We start from the raw sequence: 13,456 nt of genomic DNA on the forward strand, positions 1-13,456 counted from the left end.
ACTTCTCCATATCTTGTGACCAAAGTGTGTGGTATCCAGCAGCTGGGTCTTACCATCAAGTTCTGGTAGGCAGCCAAGAGTACTGGGGGGTCTCTGAACCGCCCCCCCTTTGACCAACAACTTCACCAGGCACTGGACTTTTTGTTTAATAACCCACGACCTCTAGGAGTGGCATTACCCACCCTCTCCCCCTTGTGTAGGGTAACTCTAATTAAACCGTTTTTTTTGTTTTTTTGTTTTTTTTTTTTAAATATATTTTGCTTTTCAGACTACCAGAGAGTGCCTGAATTGGGCCTCCACATGGTGATGAGCTTCCCCAAATTGTGCCATGCCCATCCCTCTACATTGGGACCACCTGCAGCCCATCCCACCACCCCAGGTCTAGGCTTCTTTGCCCTTTAGTAGGGGCCCAGATTTTCAGACTGCCTGAAAGTGCTTAAATCGGGCCTCCCCTTAGGGAGCTCCCCAAATTGTGCTGTGACTGCTTGCTAGTAGGGGCTCAGACCTTAGGAGGAAGCCAGAGTGTACCTGACTGGGGCCAGACTTGGGCCTCTGCAGGAGCTCCTGAGTCGCCGGACTGAAGCCATCTGGTCCCTCTAATATAAAACCAAAAGGGAGAACCTGGAGCCTGGACCAACCAGCTTTACAACCCCAATAAGAAAACAGCCAAGGCACATCAATAATATAAACAAAATCAGGCTTCAACTCAACAAAGGAAGGGTTGATTTTCATACCAGAATCACTAACACAAAAGAAATTCACATGCCAAAATCACAACAGAGAAATAATAATACAAAAAACCAAAATAATATGTTCCCACCAAACACGATCAGTCCTATAGAAGACTTCTACAAGGGGAACCCTCTAGAGATAACCCAGAACACAGAATTTAAAAGAACAACATAAACATGGTCAAGGAATTCAACCAATTTAAAGAGCACACAAATAAAAGAACTAAAAGAAGACAGAGATAAACTTCCGAATGAATTCACAAAAGAGAAACACTGAAGAAAACTCAGGCTGAAATGAAGAAGGGGGTGAAAACCTCACAAAGCCAATTTGAAACAACAGGAGAAAGTTTTACCAGCACAATGACTGAAATGGAAAACAGAATATCAATACAGGAGGATAAAACTGAAGAATTGGACTGCTCAGGCAAAGATTATGAAAAAAAAATTTAAAAAGCAGTAATGGAATATGCAGGAAATGTGGAAAGAAAAGACCAAATCTACATATCATAGGCATAGAGGAAGGAGAAGGATTTCAGGTTAACGGTATTGACCAGATCTTAAATGGGATTGTAGAAGAGAACTTCCCAAAATTAAGGAAAGACATTCCCATACAAATACAAGAAGCACATAGAACACCAAATAGACAAGATGAGAAAAGAAACTCCCCACAGCATATCAGAGTGAAACCACTAAATGTACAGAACAAAAAAAAAATACTAAAAGCTGCAAAAGAAAAACAACAACTCACATATAAAGGAAAACCCATCAGAATTACAGGTGACTTATCAATGCAAACTATGAAAGTCAGCAGAACCTGGACCAAAGTATTCCCAGTTCTAAATGACCATAGATGCCAAGCCAGAATACTTTGCCCAGCAAAAAATGTCTATTATAGTTGAAAGGGAAAGAAAAATCTTCCACAACACAGACTGAAAGAATACATGTCCACAAAACCAGTCCTTCAGAGGACACTTGAAGCAATATAAAGAATGGAAAAAGGAACAACTACAGCTAAGGGACAACAGAAAGAAACTGAATGAAGGTATAATTGTGGAAACAGAAATCTGGGCCAAGAATGTGAACAGAAATTAACATGACAGCAATAAATACATAATAACTTCAAATGTCAACAGACTGAACTCCCTAATCAAAAGACATCCCCTAGTTGAATGGATTAAGAAAGAAAATCTATCCTTTTGTTGTCTGCAAGAAACACATCTCACCTTCACAGATATGCACTACCTTAAGGTGAAAGGATGGAAAAGAATATTCCAAGCAAATGGCACTAAGAAATAAGCAGGGGTTGCACTTCTAATATCTGACAAAATAGACTTCTAACTAAGACTAATCAGAAGAGATAAAGAGGGTCACTTCATTCTGATCAAAGGAACAATTGACCAAGAAGATATTACAATCATGAACATATATGCACCAAACTCTGGTGCACCCAAATTCATAAAAACAACACTACAGGAGTTTAAGACATAGATCAACCCCAAGTCATAATGGTGGGGAACTTCAATACTCCACTGTTATCCATTAGATAGGTCAACTGGACAAAGAATAAACAGAGAGACATCTGAATTAAATGGCATCATACGTCAAATTGTCCTAACAGACATCTACTGTATATTCCACCCAAGCACCAAAGAATACACTTTCTATTCAGCACCCCATGGAACTTTCTCTAAAACTGACTACATATTAGGGCACAAAACAAACCTCAACAAATACAAAAAAATTGAAATAATTCCATGCATTCTATCAGACCATAATGCAATAAAGCTTAAAATCAACATTCAAAGAGGCCCTAGTAACTACACAAACTCATGGAGATTAAACAACACACTCCCGAATGATGAATGGATCAAATAAGAAATTAAGAAAAAAATAAAAGTATTCCTGGAACTAAATGAAAAGGATAATATGACACTACAAAACATCTAGGACACTTTAAAATTATTCTTAAGAGAGACATTTATAGTTCTAAGTGCCTACATTAAAAAATCAGAAAAAGCACAAATAAATGACAACATTGCAGCTCAAGACTAAGGAAAGGCAAGAACAAATTAAACACAAACCCAGCAGATGAGAAGAAATAGCAAAAATTAGAGCAGAAATTAATGAAATAGAATCAAAGAAAACTATACAAATAATCAATGAATCTAAGAGTTTGTTCTTTGAAAAAGATACACAGACCCTTATCCCAGTTAACCAAATGAAAAAAACCAACAAATCCAAATAAACAAAATCAGAAATGAAAGGGGAAGCATCACAACAGATACCAAAAAGATCCATAACATTGTAAGGGAATACCTTTAAAACCTATATTCTATTAATAATAAATTCAAAAACCTAAAAGAATTGGATGCATATCTAACATTATGGGAACCACCAAAGTCAAACAAAGAAGAGATAAATAGTTTAAACAGATCCATAACATATAAAGAAATTGAAACAGAAATACAAAATCTCTCTACTAAAAAAGGCCCAGGCCCAGGTGGATTTACAGCAGAATTCTACCAGACATTTAAAGAAGACTTTCAATCAATACTACTTAAATTATTCAAAAAGACAGAAATAGAGGAAGAACTCCCAAATTCCTTCTATGAAGCCAGCATCACTCTAATACCCAAACCAGGTAAAGACACAACCAAAAAAGAAATCTATAGACTTATATCCTTAATGAACATAGATACAAAAATTCTCAACAAAATATTTGCAAACTGCATAGAGATACACATCAAAAAGAGTATCCACCATGATCAAGTCAGCTTTATTCTAGAGATGCAAGGATGGTTCAATATACATAAATTAATAAATGTCATAAATCATATAAATGGACTCAAGGAAAAAATCATATGGTCTTCTCAATAGATGCAGAAGAAGGCCTCTTTGACAAAATTCAGCATGCATTCATGATAAAACTCCTAAAGGGAACTGGACTGGAGGGAACATACCTCAACATAATTAAAGCTATATACAACAAATCCACAGCCAACATCATTTTAAATGGAAAAAAAACTGGAAGAATTCTCATTAAAATCAGGAACCAGACAAGAATGTCCACTAGCTCCACTCTTTTTTAATATAGTTCTTGAAACTTTTGCTAGAGCAAGACAAGAGAAAGAAATTAAAGGAGTACTAATTGGAAAGAAAGAGATCAAATTATCCCTTTTTGCAGATGCTCTGATACTATACCCAAGAGATCCCAAAAATTCCACTAGAAAACTTCTAGAAATGATTAACACTTTTAGATAAGTGGCAAGTTACAAATTAATCTACAAAAATCAGTAGCCTTTCTATATACCAATAACAAGCAATTGAAGAAAGAGTACAGGGAAATGCTCCCATTCACAATAGTCTCAAAAAAAAGATTCTCGGAATAAACATGGCCAAAGACATCAAAGATCCTTACGATAAAAATTTTTGATTCCTCCTCCTCCTCCTCCTCCTCCTCCTCCTCCTCCTCCTCCCCCCCTACTCCTTTTTCATCATCAGATCTTTACCAAACATACTTATGGTTCGGGTACTATGCTGTATGCTGGGGAGGGAAGTTAGTGAGATAATAGTGATGAGTATCATGCCCAGCTTGAAAATTTTAAATCTTTAAAGAAAGTGATTGAGGAAGACTCCAGAAGATGGAAGGACCTCCTATGCTCATGGATTGGAAGAATTAGTATTGTGAAAATGACCATTCTACCAAAAGCAATATATAGATTCAATACAATCTCAATCAAAATCCCCATGACATACTTCACAGAATTAGAAAAAAACAATCTAAAATTCATATGGAAGCTGGAATTGACCTGGAAGCCACTCCCCCCCCCGAAGGGTAGCTCTCATCGCTTTAGAGAGCACTATGTATGCAAGATGCTAAGGGAGACCATCAATCAATGGTCCAACGCCACCATCAAAGCCTAAAAGCTACATCAATGGCCAGCACAGAAAATAACATTGGTGCAGTAGTGGCACTTTTATCTTATGGGTAGTTAACAGCTACCTAATTGGACTTAAAGCCCACTAAATGAGAGGAAATTCATATATGGTACTGCAAACCTAACCAAATGTACATAGCTGGAGAGGTAATAGATCTTAGAGAAAACCCCAAGGCTTTCATATTCCTAGACAAATGTAATTTCTTACTATGTGCAAAATATGGATCCCTAAATTTATAGACAAGTTTCCCAGCCACCATCTATCAAGGAAGTTTCTCTTTAAACAGACAGAGATTATTACACAGTTCCACAACTAGACACTCAAAGGGACTGTCTTTGAATTGCCCAAGCCTGAGTGGCACATCCATGATACAACCTCTAACCTAATGCTCATGGAACATAAAACAAGGCATGAAGAGAACACTAACACATCTTTCAATTCTCATCAATGAAGCTCCTTCATGCAACAGAGGGCCAAGAACACAAAAGGTCACAAATGGCTGAAGAATGTGGACCCTTGGACAGGACTCCTATATTAAAATCCACTCACCCAAGCCTAGGGACAATTTCAGAAGAGGGAAAGAGGCAGAAAGATTGTAAGAGCCAGGGAGGAGGTGCATGACCATATGCTAATAGAGTCCTACAGGCTCCTGGGACCCTTCTCATATGAACCTACAGCAATGGTGTCAGCATGCACAAGACCCATGCAAGCCCAGCACAGAACTGGAAATGGACAGCAGGCCCCAATCTTGGTCAAAGAATTATTGGCAGCTGATTACTGCTGGGTGAGGAAGAGCTGATCTTCTTAAAGAGAGGGACTCCAGATAAACTCACTAGACCCCAGTGGATGAACATGCACTGAGGGACATCTAGGGATACTAACATGATAGGCCTTAACACAAATGACAGAATATATGAATTCCAGAATATATGAATGGGGGGCTATGGGAGGGGGGCCAGTGGGAAAGGAGGTATAAAGATGATTAAGATGTTCTATATGAAATACCCAAAAACGCAATAAAATTTAAAATATATATAATTTTTAGGAAGCTTATGAAATAGTGCATATGGGGTTTTCAAGTATCTTTAGGGTTAGTTATCCCTCTCCTCACATACCCACTGCCTAACTTTCCTATCTTCCTCTCCACTTAGCCCCCCCGTTACTGTCCCCTTTCCCTTCACAGCACCTCTGTTCTGTTGTCCTTCTCCTTTAAGATTTTTCTCCCCCAACTTCTAGTGGTTCCTTTCTATTGTCCTGGTTTCTGCTGGTACTCTAAAGTAAACACACAAATCTAAAGATCAGCTAGGATCCACATATGGGAGAAAACATATCGTGTTTGTATGAGTTATTACTTTCAGTCAGTATTTTCTTCAGTTCCATCCAGTTACCTGCAAATTTCGTAATTCTATTTTTCTTTCTAGGTGAACAGGATTCCACTGTATATATGTAACGTGTTTTCCTTATCGTTCAGTGGTTGATGGACATCTAGGCTATTTCCATTTCCTAGCTATTATGAATAGAGCAGCAATGAACATGCATGAGTATCACTGTAGTAGGATATAGAATCCTTTGGAGTGGTATAGGTGGATCATGTAGTAGATCTATTTACAGCATTTTGAGGAATTTCTGTGTTGAACTCATGGTTTGGTTTGGTTTTTATCTCCGTGTTAGATGGATCTCCCCTTGTTGACAAATGAAGCTTTGGAAATGCAAAGATTTCTTTTTCTATTATTCAAGAAATCACATGTTGATTGGCAAAATCTTTAAAGGAAATGATCTTTTATCCCATTTATAAATTGTAAGTCAGTTCTCCACCATTTTGTTGATATTGGGAAAGACACAGGCTGCTGGGCCAGAGAAATAGACAGATATTCAGCATACATTTAAAATGTATGCTGGCTTCCCAGGTCTCAAAAGACTGACTGAAGAGCTATTACACCTGCACATGCAATGCGTTGATTTCAGGAAAGGAATTCTGAGCCTGGAGACCTGGATGCTTCAGAGAGAGCAGTGTGTGCCCTTTTCTTAAGGGGAGAGAAATGGACTCTGCCCACAGGGTGGAGGCAAATCTTCCTTCACTCTAGAAATAGATTATTGTTTTTTCAATATTATTTACTAAACATCCTCAAAAAAACAGTGCAAGCAGCAGCTAGCCAATCCTCTGTCCACAGGTCCACAGATGTTCAAGGAACCGGCAGGGATTTTATCCCTTGGAGATAGCATTATGAGCTTAAATTCTTAGTAAATGAGATTAGAATGGGACAATTTTATCCTCTTTTCGTGTTTACCCCAAATCCTCTGTCCACCCCCTTATTTAAACTGCTCTTGGAGAGGTTTCTGGGTGTCTTACCCTTATTGCTCCCCCTGAACTGAGAAAGAGTCTACAACACTGCAGGAGGCTTCTGTCTACCAGGGTCTCTGCTTTGTTGTCCTGTTTGTTTTTGAGACAGTCTCACACTGTGGTCTAGGCTTGACTTGAACTCATAGTAAATAACACTATTCCTCCCTCAGTCTTCCAAGTACTGGGATCACAGGTGAGCCACCACGGCTAGCCACACTCTCTACTTTGACATTGGTATCTCTGATTCTCTGTGGTTTGAATGCCTCTTTTTGGTGTCTCTGTCCAAATGACTGCCTGCTAACACCCCCTCTGCACCTACTGGACAAAGCAGTGCCTTGTCTTCCCACCCTCTACCTCTTAAGAGCTTTCTGGTCATCCCAGGCTTTGCTTCATTTGCTTTTGCCTACAAGATATGTAAAGCTAAAACAAAACCCCAACCTTTAGCAGTTCTACTTCTGAATGACTTGGCTTCTCTTGTTGCTCAAAGAAGGGAAGAATCTTACGTCTATCGAGTCCAACTTGCTTATCTTTTAGATGTGTGGGGTGCTGTAGGCAGATGAATATGGAAAATACTACATTTAAAGAGTTAAATAGGTGAGACTACTTTAGAGAACTATCGGTATTTTTAATTTACTATGTTTTTTTATGTGTATGAGTATATTGCTTACACGTATGTAAGTGCATCTGTGTCATGCAATGCCTGTAGAGATCAGAAGAGGGTATCGGATTCCTGGAACTGGAGTTATAAACAGTTGTTAGCCACCATGTGGGTGCTGAAAATTGAACCCAGGTCTTCTGCAAGAGAAGTCAGTTCTCTTAACTGCTGAACCATCTCTCCAGCCCCCATTTCTTTGTAAAGTTAAACACTTATATTCAATGCCCCAGCAATTCCACTCCTAAGTATTTGCCTAAGAAAAATGAAAACATGCAACAAAAGACTTGTATGTTCATACCAGTCTTTTCCATAATAGTTTAAAATCATAATAAAGCAAATACCTCTCAACAGGAGAGTGAATAACCATATTGTGATACGTAAATCGTCTTGTACCATATAACACTTCAGCTAGTAATGGGCTACACATACTCATATTTTGAACATTTATCAGATATTTTTGCTTAAGAATCAACTATTTTTTTTGTTTTGTTTTTTGGGATAGGGTCTCAGCTGGCCTGGAACTCACTAGGTAGACCAGGCTGGCCTTGATCTCATAGAGATCTGCCTGCCTTTCATTCCAGAGTGCTGAGATTAAAGGCGTGGGCCACTGCTCCTAGTTCATCAACCAATTTTGAGATAATTAGGGAAATTTGAGCCCGAGTTGGGTCTTAAATAATATTGAAGAATTGTTGATCTTGCAGGGTAGATGGTGATTTGGTAGTTCTGAAAAAAAAATGGAGAAACACGAAGCTATTTAGGGGAGAGAGGAAAAGAAAAAGTGGGAGGAGGAAAGAAAAATGCTGACATTTTGAATGGGAGAAAAGGTACTTTAGGGTAAGTCTGAAAATCGTCCTTTAGAAGTGCTTCATTACAGGGGTTGGGCAGGGATGGCTCAGTAGATAACAGTACCTTCTCTACAAGCTAAAAGTACTTGCTCTGAGAGCATGAGGACCTCAGTTCAAATCCTCAGCTCCCTAAAAAGATGCATGACTGCACATGCCTGTAACCTCAACATTGGGAGTGAAGCAGGCAGATCCCAAGCCTTCCCTCACTGGCCAGTCCACCTAGGTAAAAGCAACCAGGCTAGCTGGAAATGGAGCTTAGGTTCAGTGGGAAAAGGTTTTGTTTTTTGTTTTTTTTTTTCATTTCTATCTTGTAACATGGTATATTTTTTGTCTTTCTAGAGAGTGGTCATTTAGGGCCAGGCACCATGAGTCACTGGGAGTAAGGTTCTAAACGTCTACATAGGACATCACAAGTCATTGGATCAGGGTCTGATTGTTAAAATGTGGGGATTTTTAGCTTTATTTTTGACCTTTTGTCTCTACAATGTATTTCACATTTAGAGCTGAGCATGGTGGCATTGTGTCTATCTATAATCTACCACTCAAGAGGCTGAGGCTAGACTCAGATACTTGGTGAGACCCTGTCTGTAAGTAAATAAGATAACCTTTAGTCTTTGTCCCTAGTGCCAGTACAAAGCTCCCCGAACGTGAGTGACGGAGTGTCTTTTACTTGCTAAGGAGGTGACTGATGGCTCTGGTGCTTCTAGGTGGCTTCAAAATGGTCACTGGCTATTAGAAAAATCGAAGCATGATTAGAAAGTTGAAGCCCTCTAAGGAGGATTAGTACCTTGAAATAGAATTTAATCATCAGTAGTCAATGATTTAGCTAGTAGTGTTGAGGAAATGAAATTTCTTTAAAATGCCCTAAAAAACAGGGTGCAGAGAGCTTCTCAGGTGGCGAGCACTGAAAATGTGGAGAGAAGTGTGCACACAAAACAGGCACAGGACACTCATACGCTCCTCCCCCCGTATCATACCTACACAGTGCTTTCATTTGGTTGTTTCTGAGCTGCATCTTTTATAATAACTCAGTAAACATGGGTAAGGTATCTTCTTGAGTTCTGCAAGTTATTTAAAGAAAGTATTGAAGATGTAGAGGATGCTGTGGGAACCCAGAACTTACAACTATTTGGTCAGAAATACAGGTGGTCCCTTTTGGAATTTAGGACTAGTTCCTGAAGCTGGGAAGCCTTGTGGCAATAAACCCTCAACCTATGAGATCTTAATTTGGTGTTCTCATAAACTAAGTTGGTGTTTGGTGACTCACAGACCCTGCTTAGCCACAGAAGACCTTCAAGTCAGAAGTTCATCTCAGATCAGGAAGCAGAGAGCTCACTTGATTCTTACTGTCAAGGGTTCAGCACCAGACTCTAGTCTGGTAGAACCCTGCAGCTCTCAGTGTTTGTTAGAGAAAAGTCTGTGTATGTATAGTTCCTAGACCATGACCTAGATGAGAAAAAGAGAAAGATGCAAGTTATACAGGAGGGTGGGGTGAGGGGCATCCAAGAGACAAAAAAGAGAAGACAGAAAAGTAATAGGAAGGAAAGAAAAGGAGAGAGAAATGTGAGATAAAGGAAAAACAAAAGCAAAGAAAGAAAAGCATATCACAGACAAGAAAAGCTGAGTACCTAACATGCTAACATGTACGAACAGCTTCTCACTATGTGTCAGGAGCATTTAAGTAGATTTTCTCATTGAATCATCACTAAAATAGTAAGATTAATAAAAATACGAACATTTTCTTCATTTCACAAATAATAATAACAGAGGAAAATAGATATTTTTCAAAAGTTACAGACCTAGCAATATGTCACTGAAACCCACCCCAATGTGCTCATCTAAGACCCATGCCCTTCCTTCTTGGTAACAGGGTAAACAATGGTCCCTACAGATATCAGGTTTTAGTCTCTGGGACCTGTAAATCTTCTTTCAGGGAAAAAATTATTAAGATAAGGATTTTGAGATAAAGGGATTACCCTGGATTATCTGGATTAGCCCTAAATGCAGCCAAACATATTCTGGAGGGCAGTAGAGAGATTTTACTAAGACTGGAAGGGTGTGACAACAGGAGACAGATCCTAATCTGCATTTCTACCAACAGTGTGCACCCTTTCCAATTCTTATTTTTTGTCTTTTAAAGAAAATTATTAGCTTGCTTTCTTTAAGAAATAACATGATTACACTGAATAACTTTGTATAGGTTGGAGACTTTGGAAGGGGGTGAATGGCAAACTCATACTAAAGGAGCAGTGACAAATTTCACATATTGTTGAAGCTTTGTAGTACAGCTCTGGCAGTAAATATATTCAAAATTATAGTAGATATATAAATTATGAATTTATATTCTAAAATATAATTATGTGTTTTTTAGTTTGGGAATTATATCAGTTTATTTTATAGTACTTTCTATTTCTTTTTTTAGGTTCCCAGAATGTGATTTAGTCTTTTTTTTATAGTATCTATTTTAGTAGGTGTGAGATAATATCTCATTGTGATTCTAATTGGAATTTCAATGATGATTAGTTATGTAGATTTTTTTTGTATACCTGTTGGCCACTTATGTCTTTTTTTTTTTTTTTTTTTTTTTTGACAGGGTCTCCAGGACAAGATCTCTCTGTGTATCCCAGGCTTGTCCCAAACTTAACAATCCTTCCACAGCCTCCTACTTACTGAGATTACAGGTGTGCACCACATTCATTTTCTTTTGAGAAATGTCTATTCAGATCTTTTGCCTATTTTTCTTCAGTTTTTAATAACATTTCCCCCATTTCTTGCAAAGCCCTTATCAGAAGCATCTGTAACATCCACATTCCTATCTATAGGCAGGTCAAAGTATACATTTCTCCATTGTGAACCTCAAAATTCTTCTAGTCACTGCTCACTTTTCAGTTCTAAAGACTTTATACATTTGTTAAAGTTGCACCTTTATTTCCTATACTTAAATCTGTGCTAATTTCCTGTAGCAAATTACTACAAACTTGGTGAAAGTCAGGTGGGGTTGTAGCTCAGTTTGTAGAGTGTTTGCCTAGCATGCACCAAGCCCTAGTTTGATCCCCAGTAAACTGAGTGTGATGGTGCATGGTTCTGGAGATGGAGGCAGGAAGATCAGTTCAAGGTCATCCTTGGCTGCACAGTGAGCTTAAGCCTAGCCTGGGGTACATGAGCCCTTAGGAAGGGTGGGAAAGAGTGAGGGAAAGAGAAAGACTTGCAATTTTATTCTCAAAAAGTTATGAAATTCAGAAGTCCAAACCAGTTTCACTGGACTGAATCAAGGTCAAGGTTTTAGGGGAGAGATCCGTTTCTTGACTTTTCCAGCTTCACATGGTGCTGGCTCTCCTTGCCTGTGACTGCCTCACTCGCCTTTGCTCCCCGGATCACCTTGCCTGCTCTTCTGCTTCTAATCTCCCTAGTAAAGCTTAAAACTGATAAGATCAAGCAACAAAACAGGATTGGCATGGTAACATCCTTAATTCCAGTTCTGGGAAGGCAGAAACAGATGGATCTCTGTGAGTTTAAGCCGTGGATCTCTATGAGTTTAGGCCAGCCTGATCTACATAGCAAGTTCCAGGTTAGCCAGGGCTACATAGCAAGACCTGTCCCCAAAAACATAAAAACAAGCAACAGAGCAGTTTTGGGTGAGCCTACAAGTCTGTTGAGCCCAGATGATGCCAACATAAGTCTTGGGTGCCAGGCATGAGTTGCAGGGTTTGGTGTTTTCCCTGCTTGGTTTCAGTTTTGCTTTGGCCTTATATTTTGTTGTTAGACCTTCATTTATTCCTCTAGAAATGGGAATGTTTATTCTGTGCTATTGTATGTTGGAAGCACATAACTTGTTTTTAGATCTTATAGGGGCTCAAAGTTAAGAAGTCACCTTGAGTCTTAGAGACTTTAGACATTTGAGTATGTTACAAGGTATAAGATTGGGGGGACTTTTGAAGCTGGGCCGAATGAATTTTGCATCAAGAGATGGCCATGATCCTATGGGGCCCAGAGATGGAATGTTATGGCTTAAATGTAAAAGTCCTTACAGATTCGTGTGTCTCAACCTGGTCCCCAGCTGGTAGCACTGTTTTGGGAGGTTGTGGGAACTTTTAGACATGTAACCTCACTGGCAAACAGAGCTAAAGGGGTGGGACTGCAGGGCTATAGGCCAGCCTGGGTCCAGCCCAACCTCTCTGCTTTCTGATCCATCAAGATACTAGCAGGTGAACACCACAAGCTTCTGTCTAAGCTGGTCACAGCAGTCATGCCTTCCGCACCATGAAACTGTGACCTAAACTAAATTCTTCTCCCTCATGATACATATACATATATGTGTCTATCTATCTATCTATCTATCTATCTATCTATCTATCTACCTATCTATCTATCTATCTGTCATCTATCTATCACATTTTCATTATCCACCCATCAATTGAGGGACACTTAGGTTGCTTCCATCTCTTACCTATTGTGAAAAGAGCATCAACAAACATGGATGTACAAGCATCTCTGCAATAGGATGAGTTTTGATGTATATGCCAAGGAGTGGTATAACTGGGTCAAATGGTAGGTTCGTTTGTAGTTTTTTAAGGGCTCTCCACACTGCTTTCCATATGGGTTGAACCAATTTGCAGCCCCACCAGCAGTGGATGAGTGTTCCTCTTTTCCCACATCCTCTCCAACATTTGGTATCATTTGTTCTCTTGATCTTAGCCAGTCTGACTGGGATAAGATGAAATCGTAAAGTGGTTTCAATTTGCATTTCCCTAATTATTAGTGATGTTGAACATCTTTTAAGATGTATCATAGCCATATTTACTTATTCTTTTGAGAACTCTCTGTTCAACTCCTTAGCCTATCTTTTAATTGGGTTACTTCCTTTCTCGATTCTCTGTTTTTTGAGTTTGTTATATATTCTGGATATTAAAACTTTGTTTGATGTGTCGCTGGTAAAGATCAAGAA

This window comes from Nannospalax galili, unplaced genomic scaffold (assembly GCF_000622305.1).
Source record: "Nannospalax galili isolate Female #2095 unplaced genomic scaffold, S.galili_v1.0 scaffold2324, whole genome shotgun sequence".
Classification (NCBI taxonomy): Eukaryota; Metazoa; Chordata; class Mammalia; order Rodentia; family Spalacidae; genus Nannospalax; species Nannospalax galili.